Source organism: Epargyreus clarus, unplaced genomic scaffold, assembly GCF_041222505.1.
Source record: "Epargyreus clarus isolate Ecla_fem2 unplaced genomic scaffold, WU_Ecla_fem_2.2 ptg000024l, whole genome shotgun sequence".
NCBI classification, from domain to species: Eukaryota; Metazoa; Arthropoda; class Insecta; order Lepidoptera; family Hesperiidae; genus Epargyreus; species Epargyreus clarus.
This window is the reverse complement of record NW_027332231.1, coordinates 7220549-7244774: the sequence shown is the minus strand read 5'-3', so window position 1 is coordinate 7244774 and position 24226 is coordinate 7220549. Positions and strand designations below refer to the sequence as shown.

The window sequence follows — 24226 nt, the reverse complement described above, 5'->3', positions numbered from 1 at the left end:
GGGACTATCCCGTGTCCATCAAAAATAGAGAGTCCCCAGTCACCGGTTCGACACAGAGTAATCTGACGATAAATCACCACGGTTTCTGGATCGGAATGAGATCACGGGCTTAAAGCGAACGAATGAAAGACGAACCTAATTTGACTACCACCATCGAACGTTTGCTGAAAACTCCGATACAATTAGTGTAATGTAAGATTGTATATTTTTGTTTTGATCGGTAAACGTTTCGTTCGTAAAATGTTTTGGTTTAAGCGTTTTAAAAGCGATCTATATCATCGAATTAGTTTGAAATCAATAGTGTTTTTAAAAGAATAAATAAGCAAGTGTCTAAATGGATTGATTTGTGTCGATTTGTAAAACAAAAATAAAGTTGATACTGATTCAAGCTGTGCTATTACAATTTGATACGTGCGCTTTTCTTCCACAATATTAGATACAATTAGAATTATTAAAGAGTGACATATATTAAGAAATATTTTTGTAAGTGATACTTCATTTTTGAAGTCTTTATGATGTTCAGTCGCTTTTAATATTTGCGTATCATTGTGTTCCTATAATCCCATTCCACGGTTTAGTTGACCTAATGTCCATTTTAAGACCAACACCATTTCCTATGTTGACTTTCGTCATTTTTTCCGATAATAAACTTGCTCAAAATTCGTTGTGAGGTCTTCGACTATAGTTAGTTTTGAGCTTTATGTGTTTCATCATAATTTGTTTCTCTCTTTTTGTTTTTTAATCTTTGTATTGATTACGGCGATTGTAATTCAATTTCGTGCCTTCTATCAATTAAGTCATAAAAGTAAAGGAGTTCGTTTCACTCAATTATAATTTAGTAGAGTAGTTTCAACTTTTTCACGGCTGGTATTCAAAGTAGATTTTTTATGAATACTGTTGATGTTGCTTTGTCAATGTCTTTGGAGAAAATCAAAATATCTTCATTTGTTGATTATTTATAATGATAAGTTTACAAATAAATAGATATATCATAAAACATAATATTCAAGAACCAGTCAAACTGATTACTTGATGGTAAGTTGACACTGTTGTTCATGGAAATCGACACTAAGTTTTACATTATTATACACATAACATTAATACCCGTTAGTAATAAACTACCTTAACTTAACATTCAGCAGTAGTCAGTAGTTCTAGTAGGCAGAAATTTCGAGCTCTGGTATTGCCTACCATTTAATTTAGAAAGATTATCTGTATGGAAGTCGTTGAAACTGCTCCAAAGCTTAGGCGACAAGATAGTCTACATAACGCTCATGCGATCGTAACCAATGTGCCGATGCTAAATCAGAATTGTATATTCATTTGTTACTTTAAGGGCATATAAAGTGACAATTACATGTTTTGAAGCAATGTTATTTCAATTTGTCTAAGTTTAAACGTTCAGTTAAATCAACACTCTACCAATAAACACGTACCCAGTTTAACTGAAATAGATGTCATAAAATTGCTTTCCGACCGTAAATAAAACGGAATGGGTTTTAAATTAATTAAATGAGTATCCTCTAATTAGTTAATTCTGCCGTGGTTAGTTAAAATTTATAGGCTTATTAGGTAATTGTACCCATGTTTTAAATGTACCTAATTTTCGAATAATCGATATTGATTATTTTTTTATCGATTTAATTTGAGCAATTGATATTTACTTTTGGTGAATCGCCTTATTTAATCTATTCACAGTGAAAGTCCGGTATTTTTTCTTTAAATATTGAAATAGCCAACGAGCATACTGTCGACCTGAGGATGGTATAGCTACATGTGTAATCGACCTCAGAGCCCCCTTTAGTTGCCTCTTAGAACAGGCAGCAGAATACGGTTGGTACCTATATAAAATTCTTAATTAACAACAAGGTATAAAAGATAACCCTTCCTTGGCAGTCGGGTAAAAAGCAAAACTTTAAACGCAATCTTTTTATTTTATATTTTATAATGATCTCTAATTTTCGCAGTAACGTGAATATAATTTGCTGTATTTCATAGAAAATAACATGTCGTATAATAAAATTGGATTTTAGTGATGAAAATAACTGTTTACAGCGTGCTATGGATGTTGATAATCTTATTACAATCTCATTACAAGACATCCTAGTAGCTGTTTTCAAGCATCGTTAGGAAACTTTCCTTCATGCTATACTGGAAAATGATTTAATTTCTTTTTTTATAATATAAAGGTGGCATATGAATTAAATGTGCAGTATATTTGATGGTGAGTGTTAACTGCCGCTCATAGACATCTGTAATCAACCTCAGATAGGATCGAACTGCCTGCCTGTCGGTCATAAATGGATCTCGATCTATCCAAATGTTGCGAACCAAAGATAGAAATGATGGATTTGAAAATTTATTGACTGCTGCCCATAGACATGTGTAATCAACCCGAGATAGGATTGAATATTCCTACCTGAGGTCGGCCACAGATGCGCCGCTACTCCTGAGGACTAAGCTGGAATGCCTCGGAAGAGTATGTCTCCCTTAAAGGTGTGGACCCTTCAAACCAGAACACAGCAGCGTTTAACACTGAACCACAAAGGGTTCTACCACCTTCTAAAAATTTTTAAACGTTGATCTTTAATTGCAAAACAAAGCACAGATTGATTAATAATATTAGTGCCTTTTACATACCACAGATCGAAGTAGCATCTGCATCTAGACACTGCCATTACTAGTTAAACACTTGTAGCGATGGTACCTCTGACGTTGATCCACAAAAGGGTCCACATATTATCTGAAGTCTAACTATATGTCTAATACTTTGTTTTATATATTCTAGTCACAATCACTTGCTTAATGTTAACAGTGGAACAAGTGCCTAATGTAAATTTGCAGGTTAAGAAACGTATAGCCAGTGAGCGGTACTACTAATTTGTTTACAGAGGAGATAAGATCAGCCCTTTGTGTAAACGCCCATAAAATTAATTGACGTAATTCATCTCAATCGCTTATGCACCAAGATTGAGGGCTTAGGGTTGTCAGTTTTGTTTTACTTAAATATTTTTATAAATATCGTTGATAAAATATAAATTTATTATTGTTTTGCAAAAACTATCCAGTTTCAATAAATAAAGAAAATACAATTTTTTTTTGGAAAATATTATCTAATCGTTTGTTTTAAAATAATTTTATTTAATGTAATATAATGGATCAGTTAATTTTTCGAAAAACATTATGAAACAACAAAAACATTACGAAAAGCGATTAAACTTCAATGAAAAAATAGTTGAAGCTAAGGTAATTAACCCAAAAACATTCAGAAATAAGTCTTCAGAAAATTCAAAGACTTATAATCTTGTATTTAATGTTTCCTCGTTAGAACCTTTACTTCGCTCTATTTTCTTTAGCTATTATATATACATTTATGAAGATTTTACTATAATATCTCAACCTTATCTTACTTCACATAAAATTGGTTTTATGGTTACAATTATGACGGTCTTACTTTATAGTTCTTGTTGGCAACCCTATTACCAACGCTAGAGTGCACCACCAAAGTGTATATTAAACTATTAAACGGGTACTTACATCCGCAAGGGCTACTGTAATCACCAATCAACATACAATCATTTGCATGAGAATTCTGTATTATTTATTTTAATGAGCTAGTTGGTCAAAAAGAACCTGTTTTACCCATTTAGTAATTTAGACTCGTTTTTACACGCTTTATATTAACTTCACTTGTATGTTTGTCAGTGAGTAACTCCGTTTTTAGTAGAATGAGATCAACATACATCCTTATTTTACCCTGCATGTATGAAAGAATGAAATAGAATACGTTTCTACTTTTTAGTTGATTTTATCATAAAATCGGGTTTTTTAGTTTTTTGAACTATATTTTGTTTCAGGTTCAATAAAGACATTATTTTTGACGGGCTCAACATTTACAGTTCATTAGCATCTAGCTCACGCACAACGAGTAAGTGATTCGTAATTTGGCAGCAATATGACAAGCCCGGCTAGCTCAGTCGGTAGAGCATGAGACTCTTAATCTCAGGGTCGTGGGTTCGAGCCCCACGTTGGGCGAAATATTTTTATCTTTTTATATTTTTGTAAGACTAAACATTCATACACTTTTTTAATTATTTAGTCTTCAAGACGTGCCCCTAGATAATGTATTTCTAACAAGGAGTACGTTATATGACATCAGAAAGTAAGTAAGAAATCACAGATATTAGTAGAGCCTTTTGTACTTCGACTAAGGAAGCATTACCTGTTTTCTGCCTAATAACAGCAGTGTTAAGAGTTGCTGTATATCGATTTGCTGCATTCGCAAACATTGTAATCAACCCAAGATAAAATTAGATCCATACTTGAGATCGACAACAGATGTGCCGCTAACTTTGAGGACTAGGCTGGAACGCCTCGAAAAGGTAAGTCTCCCATAGCACAACCTTCAAGCCAGAACACAGTAGCGCTTATCAATGGTGTTATAAGGCAGAAATAGTCATGGTGGTGTTGCCATCGGAGTCGAATCACAAAGGGTTCTACTCTTCAAGCAAATATGCTCGTGTAACAAACATTTTTTGATGTGAAACATCTATAGCCGCACGTAAAAAAGATTTCTGGCGTGGCGACGATTACCTTTAACTACATAGACAAATGTTCTATAAGGGACAGAGCTATTAGAACAATGTGATAAAAAAAGACAACTAGTGTTTGACCTTGCGTTTCAAGTGTACGCAAACGTAAATATTGACCATGGAATATAGTGACCAATGATTACTTCAGTCAAAACGGGACATCGATTTTTTTATGTCAAATACTTTTTACTTGAAAAAATATAGTTAGAAATAATAAAAAACACGCTTTTATGATAAAATTAACTAAAAAGTAGAAAATAATTTTCAATCTAGGAATCATTTAAGGAAAAGTAAATAGTATAATTGTGCAAAAATGTGGGGCGCTTTATGAAAACTGATAAATGGAGCACCCCATGTTTTTTTCACAATTATAATATTTACTGTTACTTAATTGACAATGGCAACGGTTCATTTCGGAGACAACGGCACGAAGCATCGAAAAAAGGGACTGTCCCGTTAAAAACGGGACGTATGGACGTATATTTCTCATTGATACTCATGCTTGTCAAAGACAATGAAATAATGGAACAGAAGGTAAAAAATGTCCAGAACTGTCGATAATAGTTTTAGTACATCGTTTACGTAGAAATGTTATAGTACAGTTTAACTAAATAAATTATTATTATATAAATATATAATTTGATGAAAGAATGTATCTATACAGATGTATCGACTGGTTTAAAATATACGATTTAAAAATTGTTTATATTTATTATCGTATATTAGTAGAGGAACATCAGCAAATTTGGAATACTGCAGGTAAGTTGGAATACCTTGGTTAACTAATTATTATAAATGCCATCTGTGTTTTCTTCTTGTAAACTTATCGCCGCACGTCATACGGAACTAATGAGCTCTAAAAACCGACCGCCATCTTTACATTTCGGCTGCCAGCCTCGTAGAAGCGAAACGTCAAATTTCAAACTTTTTTCGGTAAGAAAGCAATCATTGATAATCATTTACTATGATACATAAAATCTTTATTGCAATTATTTAAACTAATAAGTAACCTATTTAGTTAATGGTTTTACTTTTATTTTGTTAATATTTCTGAAATTAAAAATGTGATATGAAATTTTAGGTTAGGGTGTCATGTTGCTAATTTGGAATACCAAAAGTGAGTCTAATTTGGGATATTCCAAATTTTATGCACATTTTTGTAAGAAGATATCAATTCTTGTTTTTTTTTTTTAGAAATGTCTGCATCTCATAAATACAGCAAAAGAAAGAAGTGGGAGAAGGAGGATATGTCCGCTGCTATTATCGCTGTTCGAGAAAAGAGAATGGGATACTTGAAGGCAGCTAAACACTTTAACGTTCCCAGGTCTACCCTCTTTCGATTTGTTAATGATAATGACTCCTCGACTGAATCTGTAATGAATAAAGTTATTGGTCGAAGGCCAGTTTTGGGTACAGATATTGAAAACATGCTGGTTGAGTACATATTAACAATGGAAAATAAATTTTATGGGCTGACCAGAATGGATTTGCGTCGGTTTGCATATCAATTAGCTATAAAAAATAATATTCAAAACGCTTTTAAGGATGGATTTGCTGGAAGATACTGGCTGAAGGGATTTTTAAAACGACATAAGGAAATTTTGTCCATAAGACAGCCAACTGCAACTTCCCAAGCAAGGGCCAATGGATTCACTAAAGAAAGAGTGGACGAGTTCTACGACAATCTTGACAAAATCCAAGCTGATAAGCCTTTCCCTGCTGCGCGCATATTTAACGTTGATGAGAGTGGTCTCTCTATAGTTCAGAGTAAAATACCAAAGATCATTGCGCGCAAAGGGAAAAAACAAATTGGAGCAATGACATCAGCAGAAAGAGGGTCCTTAATAACTATTGTCGTCTGCATGAGTCCGGCAGGGATATTTGTCCCTCCTATGTTATTTTTCCCTCGAAAAAATATGACCGAGGCTTTGATGAGGGGAGCTCCAGTTGGGTCCATAGGAAGAGCTCATCCATCTGGATGGATTCAAACTAATTTATTTACCCAATGGTTTCAACATTTCGTTGAATATGTAAAGCCAACAGAAGCATCACCAGTGCTTTTGATTCTTGATGGCCATTATAGTCACACCAAGAATATAGAATTGATAGATCTAGCGAAACAGAATTATGTGACAATTTTATCTTTGCCACCTCATTGCACACACAAAATTCAACCCCTTGACCGTAATTTCATGGGTCCTTTAAAATGTTACTACAGTGAAGAAGTCAGGGTGTTTCTCCGGGAACATAACAGACCTGTAACACCTTATGATGTTGTTGAGCTATTTGGGAGAGCCTACATTAAGTGCCAAACGGCCGAAATTGCAGCAAATGGTTTCAAAATTGGTGGTATCTATCCATTTGATAGAAACATATTCACAGAAGCCGATTACATAGCCGCTGCTATTGATGTTTCAGAGGATCCAAACCCTCAAATGAGTCCAAACCCGCTCGACTCACCCGTGGCCGCTGTTCGGCGATTGGAGAGTTTTGATGAAACTCAACCAGGGCCATCAGGAATCCAATCAATAGTTACTCCCTCTCAAATTTCTCCCGTACCAAAATTAAAAAAGAAAACAAGCAATAGAGGCCGTAAGCCAGGAAAATCTACAATAATTTCAAGTTCCCCTTATAAGAAAGACCTTAAGAATGCACAATTTAAAAAGTCGGGAAATGCGAAGACATCACAGAAAAAAACTGTTAAGGGAAAAGGCAAGAAGAATGTAACAAAAAGCACAAATGAGAGAAATATTACAGAAAGTGAATCATCAGATTCAAATCCTGCTGTCTTTGGAAATTACACAGACTCATCCGACGATATAGCAATGAGAAATGAGTCTGCAGTCCCAACTGATGAGGATGCCGAGTGTTTTTTCTGTAATGGAAAATTTAGTGAGGATAAAAGGGGTGAAGAATGGGTAAAATGCTTAATTTGTGAAATGTGGGTTCACGGAGATTGTGGTGGTTATGAATCTGGTATTTATATATGTGATTACTGCAAGAATTAATGACTTATAAAAACAGTAATGTAAGTTCATATTTAACACTGATCTGTGATTATTTTGACTGATTATTACTTGATAATTATATTAGTTTAAGCTATTTTGTTATAAAAAATATTACCTAGACTGAAAACTATAAAACTGTTACAATAATAAGATATTTATTAGATGGTAAGAAAAAGTGTAAACAAAGTCAAAGAAAAAAAGGCGATCATAATTTGGAATACTATATTCCAAATTATGTGCACCATAAGTCAAATGAAGCTTTTGGAGATTTTTAGGTTAATTAAAATTTTGATAATGTTCTTAGTTTTCGTTTTGTTTTATTCTTTTTATTATTAAAGTTTAATACTTTTATAACCGTTTAAAGTTTTTTTTATTCCGCTAAGCCATTTTCTTCTCTACTTATTCCCAAAAAACAAACCAGTATTCCAAATTTGCTGATGTTCCTCTAAAGATTACTCACTCCTAACAAGAAAATGTACCCAGTTTTGAGAATTGAAATAGTTGCGTAAAAAAGTTTTGCCACGTCTCCGTGCTAAAATGTCCCTAAAATATTTGAAATAATTATTTATCTATTATGTAAATTACGCAGTATTAGTTATTTATTTGTAAATTTTCTCTAAAAATGTTTTTATTTGTCAAGAATTCAAAAAAAACTTACTAATAAGCCGTTTGTGGCTTCATTCAATTTCAAGGCGGCGAAGTATCTTTACTAATTTATGTTTATTATTTTCAGTTTTATTTTACACACGACCATTAATTGCAAAGTTGTGTACATTTTATAAATGTACTAGCTGACCCAGCAAACATTGTGTTGCCATATAAATAAAAAAAATGTCAAGGGTGAACAACCCTTATCACTTAAGAGATATGAAAAATAGATAGATAGTAGCCAATTCTCAGACTTACTGAATATGCATATAAATTTTGATGAAAATCAGTAAGAGCGTTTCGCAGGAGTACAGTAACTAACATCGTGACATGCGAATTTTATATAATCTTACCGTGGTCTTTTTGAGGATTAATTTCTGGCTATACAAAGATTGTTTATTACATTATGTTTAGGTTAATTTATTCAATTAAAGAAATTTTAAAATACTGTATACTATCCTATATAAATTTTATGGTAATATTTTTTATTAGTTACCACAGATATCGAAGAAAATTTAGAGATTAGGATACAGAATTTCCCATATATCGATTTTATTTTATTAAAATAAACTATAAAAAGTTATATTTTGACTAAAACACACTAATATAAAAATTAAGCAGTGGGATCTTAAACTATAACATACACGTATGAACATCGTGAGCTTCAATAAAATGTCACTTCTGTTCTGTTGATCTATGGTCATAGATCAATGAAAATTTTTTCATTGATCTATGACAGTTCAATTCAATCAATGAAAGTTTTTGTCAATGAAAGTGATAAAGACGCAAAATGCATGGTCATGTATTTTGCGTCTTTATCACTTTCATTGACAAAAACATACTTTGTCTCTTTCTGGTTACTCATGTAATCATGGCGGATCGAACACGAAAAATAAACAAAATTTAATAATTTCTCTTCATTTACGTGTGATAGGTGATTCCATGAATCTTGTTTCTTTTTCGAGCATAAATTTTGCATTTATGCATTGCACAAGAAGGCATTTTGAGGCTTAAAATTCAAAATAATGACGTTTAACGTGTTCAGTGACATTCGTGTGTATTACTACGCCGCGCGAGAGCGACTGGAGTCGTTTTAACTCGTTTTACACCACTTGACGTATTTTGTATGTTTTAAGTATTGCCCGCTTATTTTTCTGATAATAAAATGTCTGACCGTGATAATTTAGAGAGTGAAAGTGATCAGCCTTCTGCAAAGAAAGCAAAATCACACTATGACACACCATCAAGTCATCAGTAAGTTAATTATTTTTTTATAATTAAAGTATGCATTTATCTGTGCATTAAGCACGCGTATATTTGGTGTGTTTTGAGCGCCAGCAAATGTAAAATCTACTATCTTGGTAGATTAAAATTCACATAAAAATCATTGCATACAATGTTTTTAAATTATTAATTAATTTTAATGTCATTCTTCTCAGAGAATAAATTTATTAAGACTGACAGAATTGTATTTCAAAATCAGCTGATGGCGTGCAGCGCACGAAAGTTTTTTCTTATTTGTTATAAATATGAACATTAAAAAATTAATTAATTTTTCTAATCATAGTGGCATTTATTGTGAAACATTCATTATTGATACTTATAATTTACGATTTTAGTAATATATTGAAATAACTAGCTAAGATTCTTGAGTTTACTAATATATTGGAGCCCATTAATTTTTTTCTGTATATTTTAATAACATATTTTTGATGTGAAACATCTATAGCCGCACGTAAAACCGATTTCTGGCGTGGCGACGCTATACGATGGTATATATATATACAGTCTATATGCAGTAGTGTGTACGGTGTGGCGACGCGTCGCCATGCGCAATCGAATTCAATAAATAGTCATCGTTATCTGGAAAAAAATCGTAATATTTTATTTTATCATTATGACATATTTAGTTCCTATCACAATATGTTCTTTTCTGCATATTACTTTTACAAAATAATGTCGATGTTTCACATCTGCCAGGCGTCCCGTGACGGCTCACATTTTTTTTTCTATTTATACCTAACGATAAGGCAGACGGGCTACCTGGTGGAAAGTAGTCACCGATCTATGGACATTTGCAACACCAGAGGAATCGCCAATGCATCGCCGGCTTCGGAGGAGAACTCTTTTTGCACCCCTTTTGAAGAGCCCCATGTCATAGCGCTCAGAGAATACTTCAGGAAGAAGTTCATTCCACATTTTGCACGTACGCGGTAAAAATAACTATTCAAACCGAACCGTGGAGGACCGCCACGGGTCCAGTTGATGTGGATGGAACTTCGTCCTTCGACGAGTGGTGCGATAAAGGAAGGGTGACGTAGGCACCAGATCAAACAGTTCCTCAGAACACTCACCATTGTAAGTAAGAAAAACACATACTATATAATGAACTAATATGAGTTCTTACTTCTCTTAGAAACAACGCGTGTAGACTACAACGGGTACGAATGGCGCCATTACTTTGGCAATATATCAAATAACAACAATCAATAAATGTGGCCGTAAACCTGGCTGTATTGACGGTGGCCACCGATCCGTGACGATTTCCTTAAATACAATCCATGTATCTTCTGACAACATTCAAATATTATCTAATGTTACAAAATTGGAATTGTGTTGTCTGTACTAAATTGAAGGTAAAAGTGCAAATTAATTATGAACTATTATATATTATATCGTAATGGTCATAAGCTGGAATATAATGTATAATATCTCCGGTTCGATTACCGGCTGGTCTAACAACTAAAATTAATAAATATTGTAACTAAATAGTAGTACTTGATAGTAGGTCATATTTTACTAAAGTACGACCGATTTTAAAATAATTTTCAATTTTTGGGTAATTGAAAATTGTGAAGTGTTCACAGGTGTCAGAAAGACAACAATAATTCAACAGATCCACGATGCCACACATATTTCTACCTAATGACAGCAATGTTAGGCGCTGCTGTGTTCCGGTTTGAAGGGTGTGGTAAGGGAGAAAGACTTTTTCGAGGCGTTCCAGCTTAGTCCTCAGGGGTAGCGGCGCATCTGTGGCCGACCTCAGGTAGGAATATCTAATCCTATCTGGGGTTGATTACAGATGTCCATTGGCGGCAATAGCCACTTACCATCAGGTGGACTGCATGCTCGTCTGCTACTCTTATATTATAAAAAAAATCTCCTCAGTTCAAAAAATAACACAAGCAAAGCCAGGAGTGAAAGGCTTGTACACAATTTTTGTGGTATCGGTAACACATGATGCAATAGTGACATCATGCCAATTGGTATCGATGCAGTGGCGCGAATATGGCCCCTCCCGCCAATAACGACAGATCATGTAGACCATGTCTATTGTCTTTGTCCTAAATAATTAGTGTGATTACAAACATTTTGTGTGGGTCGGAATTGCGTGCTTAATGGGTATAAAAATATTAATGTGTGGATTGATTTAATTATGTACGAGTATTATTTCATTATTTGCGATAATGTGGGTGGTATATTCGTGTACGCACATACATGTAGTCTCTCAGAATAATTATAAAATCTTCTTTATTCTATAATATGTTTTCATCAGGATTCAAGAAGATTATATTATATTATATTACTATGAAACATATTTTTGATCTAGTCTCCTTGATGTTAAGTGGTTACGCTATGTCTTCCTTTCACAGCGAAGTTTAGCCGCGCTCCACACCGCTGTTATTAGACAAAAATAGCTGTGAGCGGCGGGGCCTCCTTCTTACATCTTAAAATCTTATTAACCTTTAAATTTAATTAATTTAATTTAAATGATAACCTATAATTATTGAATATCAGTGAAACCATAGTAATACAGTACCCTTAGTATGAGTACCCGCACCTAGCGGACTGTAACAGAAGTGATTTCCAAATGAGTTCTGTTACAGTCCGTCTGTTACAGTCTATGGGAAATACGTAAACAAATACAAAAACAGTCATTTTGTAAAGACGTAAAAACTCATACAGGACAGGACGATAGGCTCTAGTTTATGCTAGACTAATGTATACAAGTGTAATATACCTACAGATAAGAATATGGAATCTGAAAATAAACTTTTCCTTTGAACTACTTTAAAATTTGTTAATATTGAGGAATAATACTTCTAATCTGGTTCTAATACAATTATATAGGTACGTTTAGCTTCATTTAAGGTATGCAAGTGTTATTTCCGTTAATATTTGCTTCAGATAATTTATTGTTCCGCTTACTTCAGGAAAACTAGTTAGAAACGGCTAAACCTAGATCTAGACTTCAAACGAACATTTACGGTGCCTAGTTAGAAGTTATGACCGTTTTTATTACTAGCTCATTTTTACGGTAGGCACTATTTATACATAATTTCTATTTTATTATTCATTTGAACATGTCGAAATTACTTTCAAAGATGCGAACTATGCGAAAATCCACATAAAGATGTCTTAAAAATAAAAATTAGTAATTAGCCTTCTTTCTTGGTAAATCGTTTAGCAGACTGTTTGAACTGTAAAATAACGTAAAAAAGTGTGTTTATAGTAAATATAACAATAAGGTTAAATACAGTGTGCTTTATGGTCGACTAGTTTTTCTACGAAATTCAAGTTTTGAAGGTGATCGAACTCTACATAATTCTATTAAATTTACCTACATTTTACGTATATATTTCTAGCGTATGTTAATACACTCGAAAATAATATAACCAGAATTACTTAAATACAAAAGAAAAACGTTGTGCAATGTGCATAATCATACATACAATCTGTATGATTCATTTTTTGGCACAGCCTGCTCAAACGGTTTGAAGGATTTTAACATAATGAAGTGACTTTGGATTCGTCTAAATTGTCATGGGACATAGGCTATACGAATATTTTAAGCATGGTTTTTGTTTTTAACACAATTTAAAACAATTTTCCAGTTTCTTATTGTAATAGCGTAAGCTGTTAACTGCAATACTGCTAAGCACAATCTTATTTGTGATCGACCCTTTCGAGATTATGTCTAACATGTAGGTAAAGAAAATCTTTAAAATTAGTTTTGTATTCAAATAATTTCATGACATCATCAAAATTACTGCTACTCTTACTATATTTGTTTGATCTACAAATCCTACTAAACATAATATTAGATAATCTTATTCTTATTTAAATAAATATTTATTAAAAAACAGCAGGATATTCCATCCAGATTAATGAGAATAAATTATACTAAGAAACTTAACAACTTCATTTTACGTTTGAACTTTTGGCCCCCAACACCGGGATATTAAACGATAGTAACTTGAGACTATAATCCGATTTTAGGCTCTGTACACATTGGCGATATAGATATTTTTCCTACCAGCGATTTTATAGCGACTAATGACTATAAAATCGCTGATATTATTTTATTTTTATTTTATTACGATAGCATAATCTAGTACGTAAATAATTCATTATTTCTCCCTAACGAAGGGGTCCTTCATCATATATGTGGTACCGTAACAGAATAAATATTTTTTTTTTTATTTTGAACTCTTCTTTTCTTTTCTTTTCTGCCTTTAGAGAAATTTGTTAAAGTATCAACTAACTGTTTTAAAGCTGTCAAAAATTAAAAATGTACATTATCTATTTGCTTCAAAAAAAAATCAGAAAAAGCAATGGCAATGGTCGTTTATTCGATTCGAATTATAACTTTAAATTTAGCTTTCATATAACATTTAAAGCCAACCATGAAATGTTTAGGTGTACTAAACTTTTTTTGGAAAAACAGAGCATACACTTCCCGATTAGAGCGACTTTTTAAACGTTGCGTTTTGACGTCTAGTGTGTTTCAGTTCTAATAGCATAAAGATGTCAGACCGGCTCGCAATTAACAAGGCCTAGTTTAAAATACATCCAGGTTGTACACATATCGTATAACTACTTGTAAGTACGAATTTCTACCTACAATTACGTTCAATTGCACCGGCCGTGAATCAAGCGATTCCACTTTAATCTTACATTTACATTATAAGCTTTTGAGATCGACCGCCTCAATCTTATTGTTTATTTTGATCTGTACCCTTACTATGAGTTTTCAAAACATCCCACAATTTTACGTTAGTATACTCAATCAATTATTCTGTTCCGTTTGCTTAGTAGACTGAGTAAATCTAACTAAGTAATTGCTCAAATCTAAAGTTCGCAAAAAAGAGAGAGAAAACATAAAGCGCCATTATGTCAACTTGACATTTAATGTTATGTTACTGACACTATAGTTCTGATACAATCCGCTAGGGGCGCTGATTGGAATTTGTATGGGCAAATACTTACGTATTTGCAAATACCAAAACAATCATTTGTCAAAACGTAAAACTCATGGTAAGGGTACTGAAGCCATAACTGCGCGTTGAAGGTGATTTCATATTTACGGTAATGTCATTTTTCACATTCCAATTGGCTTGTTATATTTTTAAAAGCTTTTATTTAAATTGCTATGTTAGTTTGTAGGTATGTGAGGGTCAAATTTTTTAACTGAATTTTGAAACAGTTAACTCCAACTGATTGGGCTGAAATTTTACAAACATATTTGGTTTGGATAATAATGCACAATAAGCTTGATGATATCGTTTTAAATTTATTATGGAGGGTGTCACAAGAGTGTCTTTTATTTTTATGCTACATATTTTTTTACAGGTACCTACTAAAAATTTGTAGTAAATAAAGTATTACTTAAGTAAGTAAATGTCTTCGACTTTCGAAAAGCCTTTATCCGTTTTCTAATCAAGACTCTACAGATATAAATACCTTCCACTGCCACAACTATACATATATGTCTTATAGCATTACAACTCGAAGGTGGTAGAACCCTTTATGGTTCGACTCCGGCGGCACCACCGCCACACCTATTTCTGCCTAATAACAGCAGTGTTAGGCGCTGCTGTGTTCCGGTTTGAAGGCTGTGGTAAGGGAGACAGACTTTTTCGAGGCGTTCCAGCTTAGTCCTCAGGGGTAGCGGCGCATCTCTGGCCGACCTCAGGTAGGAATATCTAATCCTATCTGCGGTTGATTACAAATGACCATGGGCGGCAGTAGCCACTTACCATCAGGTGGACTGCATGCTCGTCTGCTACTTCTATATTATAAAAAAAAAAAAAAAACTTTGTTTAGGAATAACAGAAATGGTTGATCAAAAATGTTCATACCAGCGGTGACCTTTTACAATCCCCTGTCCCTGATATGAACTTGGTACACAGTTGCAAACGAGCTACTTATATCTTTTAAAAAATCTCGAAGAGTAGGTAAACAACTGAAGTCATATAAAGACAACCATGGTATGAAGATGGAGCAAGATAGCCGTAAAAGGACTCCAGCTCTATTAGGTGCAGATACTTGGACTTTAGCCGATTGACACTTTGAATTGCTAGATTTATTTAAATAAAAGTAGCATGCAGTCCGTCTGGTGGTAAGTAGTCACTACTGCGCATGGTCGTATGTACCTAATTCCATAATGTGGAGCAGGGGCTCTAAATAAATCCGATCGCATGCATTTCCCCCTTAAAGGATTAAAATGGTCACCTCATATAATGAATGAATTGCTTTACACTAAAAAAATATTTCTACTTTACTTCCCCTGTTGTACCATAGGTACTATTTTCTACTTTCAAATTGCCACCACATTTAATTGCATCACATACAGCATGTAAATAAACATACTATGATTTAATTAAATTAATCAATACATTACGTTACCTATTTATCTTTACAACCCCTTATCAGGCACTTCGGCCCACATAAATATTCTAGCCGTGGCTTTCTAAGTATATATGCTAATGGTTGAATGCAATTATTGCAGTTATCGCTGGATGAACGGAATCTTAATCATAAATCAATAGATTTATATCGCTATGCATTCATGGCATGCATGCATGGCGCCAGCGCATACGAATCTGCATGGGTCTTATGCACCGTTAACGTCATTTCGTTGTCTATGGAATATTTGTAGCTTTTTAACCCACTACTGCATACATGTAACATGGTTTCTATGAGGGTTAGTGTACTAAAATAGATGTGACGGTAGTTTGAATCGAAATTCTGTTGAAATGTAAGTGCTTTCACGTATGACGAAGAAAACAATGTAAGTGTAAGTAATACGATACGCTTTCCAATATCATAGATCCGTGCTACTAGGCTTTTGCGTGTTATGTCAACGTCCAATACCATTATTTCTTCTGTTGCCATGAAGGTTTCTTGTAGGATGTGTATACACTGTCCCTGTAGTCCCGGGACTAGAATAGGGCTACGGTATTCTCTGCCTGTCATAAAAGGCGACTAAAAGGGGGCTTCCGGAGTTGCGAGCGGCAAGAGTGGGAGCTAAACCGTCCAGCAAATAAGCCCCGGGAAGGACGGTGGTGTGTGGGGCCGCATACCGTTGTAAACAACAGGTGTGTGGGATGAGCGTAATCTGCTCCCCCAGAGTAGAGCCCGATAGGGGCATCGCGCTCTGAGGACTCCGGTTGTGTTCTATCGGAGATGTCGGAGTTCTCTACCAAGCGCTGAGAACGGCCACCGGAGGGGTTTTAATGCAATAAAAATCCCACATAACCCGGCGTTGCTCACACGTTGTCGGGTACCTTTTGAAGGTTCCCCCTCGTAAACAAAAGTTAGGTTAGTTAGTTAGGAGACGGGCAGCAGTATCTTCTGGCGTAGTTATCCAGTTTCAGTTACCGCGATCGGATATAGAAATATTGTGTATTACACTTCTATGTTGCACACATGGATATTTATATAGATAATCCTGGTCTACTTAGATGAATGTTTTAAATATAACTGTAAACAAAATCCTGCCCAGTATCACGTCTTTTAATTATTTACGAGTACCTACATCATACCACTAGCTAAAAAAATTTCCGAAAGAATCAATCAACATACTCAACAAGTTTTAAGATAAACGTCGTCACCATTTCTCTACAACTTTTTATCACTTCATGTTTTATTCAATTGTTAGTCCTACAGTCATCAGGTCAGATTCTTGCCTAATGAAGCGAAGTCATTAATTTCGCCAAATCACTTTTTCGTCTCTGCTGAGGCGCCACGAGCACGTCTTTAATGTATGCGGCCTCATATTTCGTCTGTGTACCGCGTACGTAACCACAGTACTAAATATGTAACGTATTTTCATGTTAATATTTTCTTTTTAGTTGACCTTTGTTCGTTTTTTACGATACTTATCAAGTATGACGATACGAAAATAGTATTCGTCGGAACTAAATTTAGATATTCTTGGGCATACTTAGTTGATTATATTCTTGGGTAATATTTGGTTTCAAGTTATATTTGTTTCAAAACTAATCGGGCTAATGTTTCAAAAAAAATAGTAAATATCGAGCTTATTTGATTATCATTGCTAGTTGCATTGTCTCTCTGGCATCTAGGATTAAATTTTAAAAATTCCTGAATTTCATCAGGTCCAATTAATACTAAAGCAGCATAGAAGTTCGTAGTGACATATCGCCCTACTTAGGTGTTGATATCCATGACCGGCATTGTCACAAGAAACTTACGTCCACGTAAATACATATTTACATGCAACAAATTATTATGATTACACAAATATCAAAAACAAATAAAACATATCTTTCCACCAGGAATCGAATACAGTACCCTCTGCGAATTCTGCCAATATAGTAATTACTCTTGTTCGCGGAGTTTCGCGTTCAACAAAAAATAAGATGAAAGCTTCATCCATCTTCATCCATGATTCTATTGCAAATGGACGTAAAGTCCATGTAATCGTAAATAATGTTTTGTATTTAAACCAAAATCAAACAGTAATCCTACCTGTAGTCGATTACGAATGCAATGTTACAATGTTGCTAGCTTCGAACTAAGCTGAAACATCTTTATTAAGTACCTCGGCCTTATCACATTATTCAAACCAGAACACAGTAGCGCTACGTATCTTATACTAGACATATAGTTATAACTCAGGAAATAAAGGCATTGATAAAAAAGAAACAGTTGAGTAGCCACCACCTTGTATGTAGTGGGTTCCGTACAAATTTAAAACTTACCTAATGAAAAATATGTTTCCCATACATTACGTATGGGGAACATGTTTTTTATCGTAGTGTACGTTTGTGTGCGTGTGTGTAAGTATACTTAATTTTCTTTTTATACCATAAACTTGTTTTTAAATTTTCTGCAATATTTAAATCAATATCAAAATATATTTTTTTTTATAAGTTGTAGAAAATGTGATGGCCAATTTTCGTCCTCTTTCATGGGTAAATTTAAGGGCATGTAGAACTAAAACAAAATAATACATTTGAGATCCTTTTTATTTTATATGCCATATAAACCTATAAGGGTTCCGTTCATTGTTTTTTATACGGAACTCTGAAATGTCAAAAGTATTTTTCAATTCAACTTCATTCAGACGCAAATGGAACATCTTTGTTTAAGCAAATCGTGTTGTTGGCATAACTGCGACGACAAAATGTGGGAACAGTTTGCGTAGGTGGTGTGTGGTGGGAGTGAGTTACCACTTTTCTAAAAGGAAATTTATTTCGCTTGTTTGTTAAAAGGTTTTGGATCTAGAGCGGCTATTACGGCCGCAATGGCTAAACGATTAATTAATATTATTGTGAAAATTTAAATAGCGATACATAATAATTATATAATGCATAATAACTGTCTGTTTTTATGACATTTCCCATGAATTATTTGTAATTATCTATTATCATATAGAGTTCTATGTATATACGAGTAGTTACTATAATGGTACGAGTATATTTTGTCTTTTGTAGCACCTGTATAAAAAGTATGAACTGTCATACATAGTTTTTTTATAATTCTGAAGGTGGTAGAACCCTTTGTGGTTCGACTCCGGCGGCACCACCGCCACACCTATTTCTACCTAATAACAGCAGTGTTAAGCGCTGCTGTGTTCCGGTTTGAAGGGTGTGGTAAGGGAGACAGACTTTTCCGAGGCGTTCCAGCTTAGTCCTCAGGGGTAGCGGCGCATCTGTGGCCGACCTCAGGTAGGAATATCTAATCCTATCTGGGGTTGATTACAGATGTCTATGGGCGGCAGTAGCCACTTACCATCAGGTGGACTGCATGCTCGTCTGCTACTCTTATATTATAAAAAAAAAAAAAAAAAAAAAAAAAAAAAATCTGTCAAGCTCTATTGATATAGCTTTCTAACTAAGAAAGTATAATATAGGATACATAATAATGCATATTGATATCCAAGATACAATTACAAATTAACATTTTATGAGCGTTGATCGGACCCGTTAAACCTAAATAAAGAATATAATTCTCAATCATAACACTTATTTATTTTTTCCAAAATACTTGCAAACATTACCCACAAACAATTTACATCAAAACTCACTCACGACCCACAAAACACATATTAATAAATAAGAAGTACAAGTACGATTGCTTGCTTAGCTTTATTTCTGTACACAGCAATGTATGATTCGCAAATATTGCGCAATGGAATACACTGGAACGTTAAGAAACTTTTCGTTGTATCTGTATCAGATACGACAGATAACATTCGTAGATAACTTAGAAAATAGATCATGGGGTAAATGACTGGTATATTTCGTTCTAACGATCTACATACGTTCCATACGCAGTGATAGGTAGAGTGGTGGTCTTAATCTTGGGGGGTCTAGGGTTCAAAATCCAGACACGAAATTCAAATTTTTTGAACTTATATTTTTTATTATTCATAGTTATATACTTATTTTGATGTTTAATTTGTTTACGTATTCGAAATTATATATCACTTGCTTTAACAGACAAAAAACAAACTTTTCAAAAATTTTCTAATATTTTTGGAGTCTACAAATTCGTAGTTGACCACTGTGGTGTACAATGGTATTTACCCTTCGTGTCTAGAGTTGAGTAAGAAACGCTTAGCGTTGAGACAATTTAATGCAACACGTATAATAGATCGGTTATTAATTGCTCTCACGCAAATAATCTTTCTAATATTGCTAATACTTGTCCAGTTATCTGTTAATTAGATTTACGTGAAAGCGGTCACGGATTAATTAGCCTACTAATCTTTAATGAATTCAGCAGACATTATATGTGATGAATATACTTATCTACGCTCGTTATTAATAATTAATCTATACATTTTTTTTTTAAAAAAAAAGAAGAAAGTACGATGCAATTTGTTAAATTTGATGTTAATTGCATGTACATATTATTAGATATTATACTAATTCGCTACATAATATACTTATTTATGTTGCATAAATGCTTTCATTTTCCAAAGAATATAATTTTATAATTATCGAGAGTATCCAGAATCAAATTTAACTAATTTTGAACGTCTCTGATTACAGTGTATTTAGGGTATTGAAGAATCTAGGAATCTCTAATATATTGGAAAATAAAGCATTATTCTGTTTATTATTCTTCATATATACCATTAATATATCATCGTTTACGCAAATATAGCGTCATAATTCATATAAAATTAAGCTTGTTAGTATTGTAACGGTATATCAATTAGTCGAGAAATTCGATAGGTGCTCATTACGCTTAGAATTGTTACATATTTACATTTTTCCTGTTCAACTGGTGCGAACCAACGTAGAAACTCAATCTGATATTACTATGTCGCCTTGGTTGGACAAAGTTCGTCTTTATTCTCTGTTATTGTTCTATCGAAAGTAGAAACAGACGGCAACAAAGTACATAATTGTGATGTGTCGTGTTACAGCCTCTTTGTATGTTTGCACAGTTATTAAGATCAAATGACTGCCTACCAGCGTTCGTACGTAATAATAACTGGACGAAAATAATCAAGATTCGATCTTGTGTTCTCCAAAATACAGTCTATATGTGTCTTTGTGTATAAGAAGTATACGCAAGAACGCCCGACGACAAACATTGTACATTGTTTATATTAGACAAGTAATAAAATATTCGTTACAGGAAGGAATAAAACGACCACGGCCAAATTTAGTATAACTTCCTCGAACGGGAGTTAAGCTGAGCTATGCAAAAATTACTTTAGTTATTTTCTCATGGTCGGATGTTGTTTAAATAAGTTTTAATTTACTGTCTATTATGAATAGGTACAGATTAGGTTACGTTTAGATTTAGGTTAGATATATCAATCTTTTTCTACGTATGTTACAACAAATATATTTTAAAATTGGAATTTAGTCAAAACTATCACGCGAATCTCTTTGCTATAAAAGTGTAATAGTTAAGTTAGTGGTATCAAAGGCGTTCTTTTAATTTTGTGGGTCCAAGATTCAAACCCCAGGGATGCACCTTTACTTTTTATTTAGAAGTCACGTGTGTATTAAAACTTAATTATTCATTGCTTAAACTGTGAAGGAAACATGCGAAGGAGAACTACATGCCTGAGATATCTTTTAAAAAATCTTAGAGGTGTGTTTTAAGTCTATAAGTCCATACATGGTCGACCATGGCCTAAACATCTCTTCTCTGCGAGGAGACCTGTGCCCAGCATGGGGACAGTTATGAATTAACGCCGATGAAGCTGCTATGTTCTGGTTTGAAGGGTTATATTAACGAACCAACTAATGAGTTGCATCGTATGTACAAATAGAATAAATTTGTGTCGCCTCGCAATAGTTTAGCTCGTAGCAAACAAGCTATCCATGTTACAAGGATCTCTGTTTGTTCAGCCAACACGGCGCTAGCATGTCGGAAATGCGAATTTGTACTTACATAGCCTTTAAATTCACTTTGTGGGAAAACCTCTGCATTGCATACGTTAAATATTAACCTATACATATAAATAAAATTGAAGTATACATTTTTGGTGTCAAAATAAAAGTTTTTACCGAATGAAAAGACCACAATTATTATCTTTTCGTCTGTCTGTGCGTGCGTCTTTATGTCTGTTTGTTTCGGCTAACCTGAGACACAATTTCGCGGGATTTTCACGGACAATTAACTGATGTTATAGAAGTGTACAAATCGCATATTTTATTCCGGTTTAGTGTTAATAATTTTACTAGATTTGGTTAAAGGTTCATGTGTTTCGGCGGAGAGAGTGAACGCCGGCTGATTTGTACATGACTTCCATCTTAGTCCTTAGAAGTTGAAAAGGATCCCCGTTTTCTATGGAGTATCTGTAATCAACAGATGACTGATTGGTCACTAGACCAATTTACCAACTATTTGCTACGCCAATTGAAATAAGGATAGTTCTTGATACTATTAGTACTATAAGCTCCTTGGATATTTATTTGTAGGGTATATCATTATTAAAGACTTCAAAAGTATTAACCGACTTCAAAAAAAGAAGAGGATCTTAATTCGTCGGAATCTCTTTAATGTTATAATCGTAAGTGGTATAACATATTAAGATAGTATATTTGAAAGTAAATTTACTTTCACGTTTACCGACAGATTTTCGCGCTTAGTGCCATATGTTCCAGTTTGCTTATCTGTGTGTTGGCACAGAAGTTAACACTGAAAACATTTTAAGATAGAAAGTCTTATCTATTCGGCTTGTAAAATACAAGTAATGGCGCAATACGGTGGGTCACGCTCTGACTTAGGGGTCTAATAAAACTGGTATGGTGGAAGGCAAAATAACAATTCATTATTTGGCATAGATTAGTAAAGATACTTCGCCGCCTTGAAATTGAATGAAGCCACAAACGGCTTATTAGTAAGTTCTTTTTTTGAATTATTGACAAATAAAAACATTTTTAGAGAAGTTTTACGAATAAATAACTAATACTGCGTAATTTACATAATAAATAAATAATTATTTCAAATATTTTAAGGACCAACTATTTCAACTATTTCAATTCTCAAAACTGGGTACATTTTCTTGTTAGGAGTGAGTAATCTTTACTAATCTACTCATATGTTATTTGGTTACAACTTTTGTATCCCACTGTTGGGCATCACATACCATAAGTTGGCATAGCTAACGGAGAATAAGTAAGTAATCATGATTTGTTTATACTGCTACACATCATGTGAGATTTTTTATAAGACAGATTATACGTAAAATAATTAATTATTTAATTTGTTACACTAATTAAAAAAAATAGGTTTTGTAAGGTTTAAAGACGACTTTAAATTAGTTCAACAGGTATGCTGCGTACTTTATTGATTTAACAAGTTGAAAACAAAAAGCTTTTTTCATAAAGATTACAAACAAAATTACAGACATTATAGTTTTCATTATGTCTTCACCGAATATTGATCAACATCATCAACCCATTACTGTGCCTCTGCTGGGCACGGGTCCTCTCAAAATTTGAATGTTTAGGCCATAGTCCACCGCGCTGGTTAAGTGCAAATTAGTAGACTTCACATACCATTGAAAACTTTTTTTAAGATTGCATACCTGCATACCTGAGATGCAGGTTTCCTCACGATGTTTTCCGTCACCGTTTAAGCAAGTGATAATTTATTTCTTAAGAAACCTTAGAAAGATCAGAAAATTCAATTATTACCCATTTGGTAATAATTGAACCTTACTTTAATAACTGGGGCAAGTAAGACATTTTCCCAAGACATATCAACGACACGAAATCAAAACGCATAACGTGATTTTAGATAATGCAGATCGTGAATTGCTTTCTATAGATAATGTCGTGATAATATTCTGCTTCTAATTGATTAGTCTTGTCCGGAAGCTTTTTGAAGATCTCCGGATTGTTTTATCTATTCGTAATATCTTATTTTTGGTGCAAACGTTTTCATTTATTTGAAATTACGTCGTTGACCTATTACTGTCTTTTGAGAAAGGCTAAAGAAAATGATTCGTTATGATCGTATTAGTAGACTGAGTATCCTTTTGAACATTAAGGATACCTTTGAAAAGCGATGAGTTTTATCGCTGATTTGAAAAACTTTAATAAATTCAATTTTGTAAAATTACGTCGTTGTCCATTAGAAACTGTCTTATTGAAGGATCTTTCCTAAACATAAGAGAGAGTAGACTATAATTCGATATGATCGAAATAGTAGACAATAATGAGTAATAACAATATAATAGAAAATTCAGTT

The 24226-nt window shown here is 33.7% G+C and overlaps 1 protein-coding gene and 1 non-coding gene across 3 annotated transcripts in view; one reads left to right on the top strand and one right to left on the bottom strand.

Moving 5' to 3' along the window:
- LOC140752172 (ADAMTS-like protein 4) overlaps positions 1 to 24226 on the bottom strand; it is a 167713-nt gene that overhangs the window by 112329 nt on the left and 31158 nt on the right. The window lies entirely within an intron of this gene.
- TRNAK-CUU (transfer RNA lysine (anticodon CUU)) lies at positions 3963 to 4035 on the top strand. The gene has a single exon. It is a non-coding gene; the product is annotated as a tRNA-Lys (tRNA).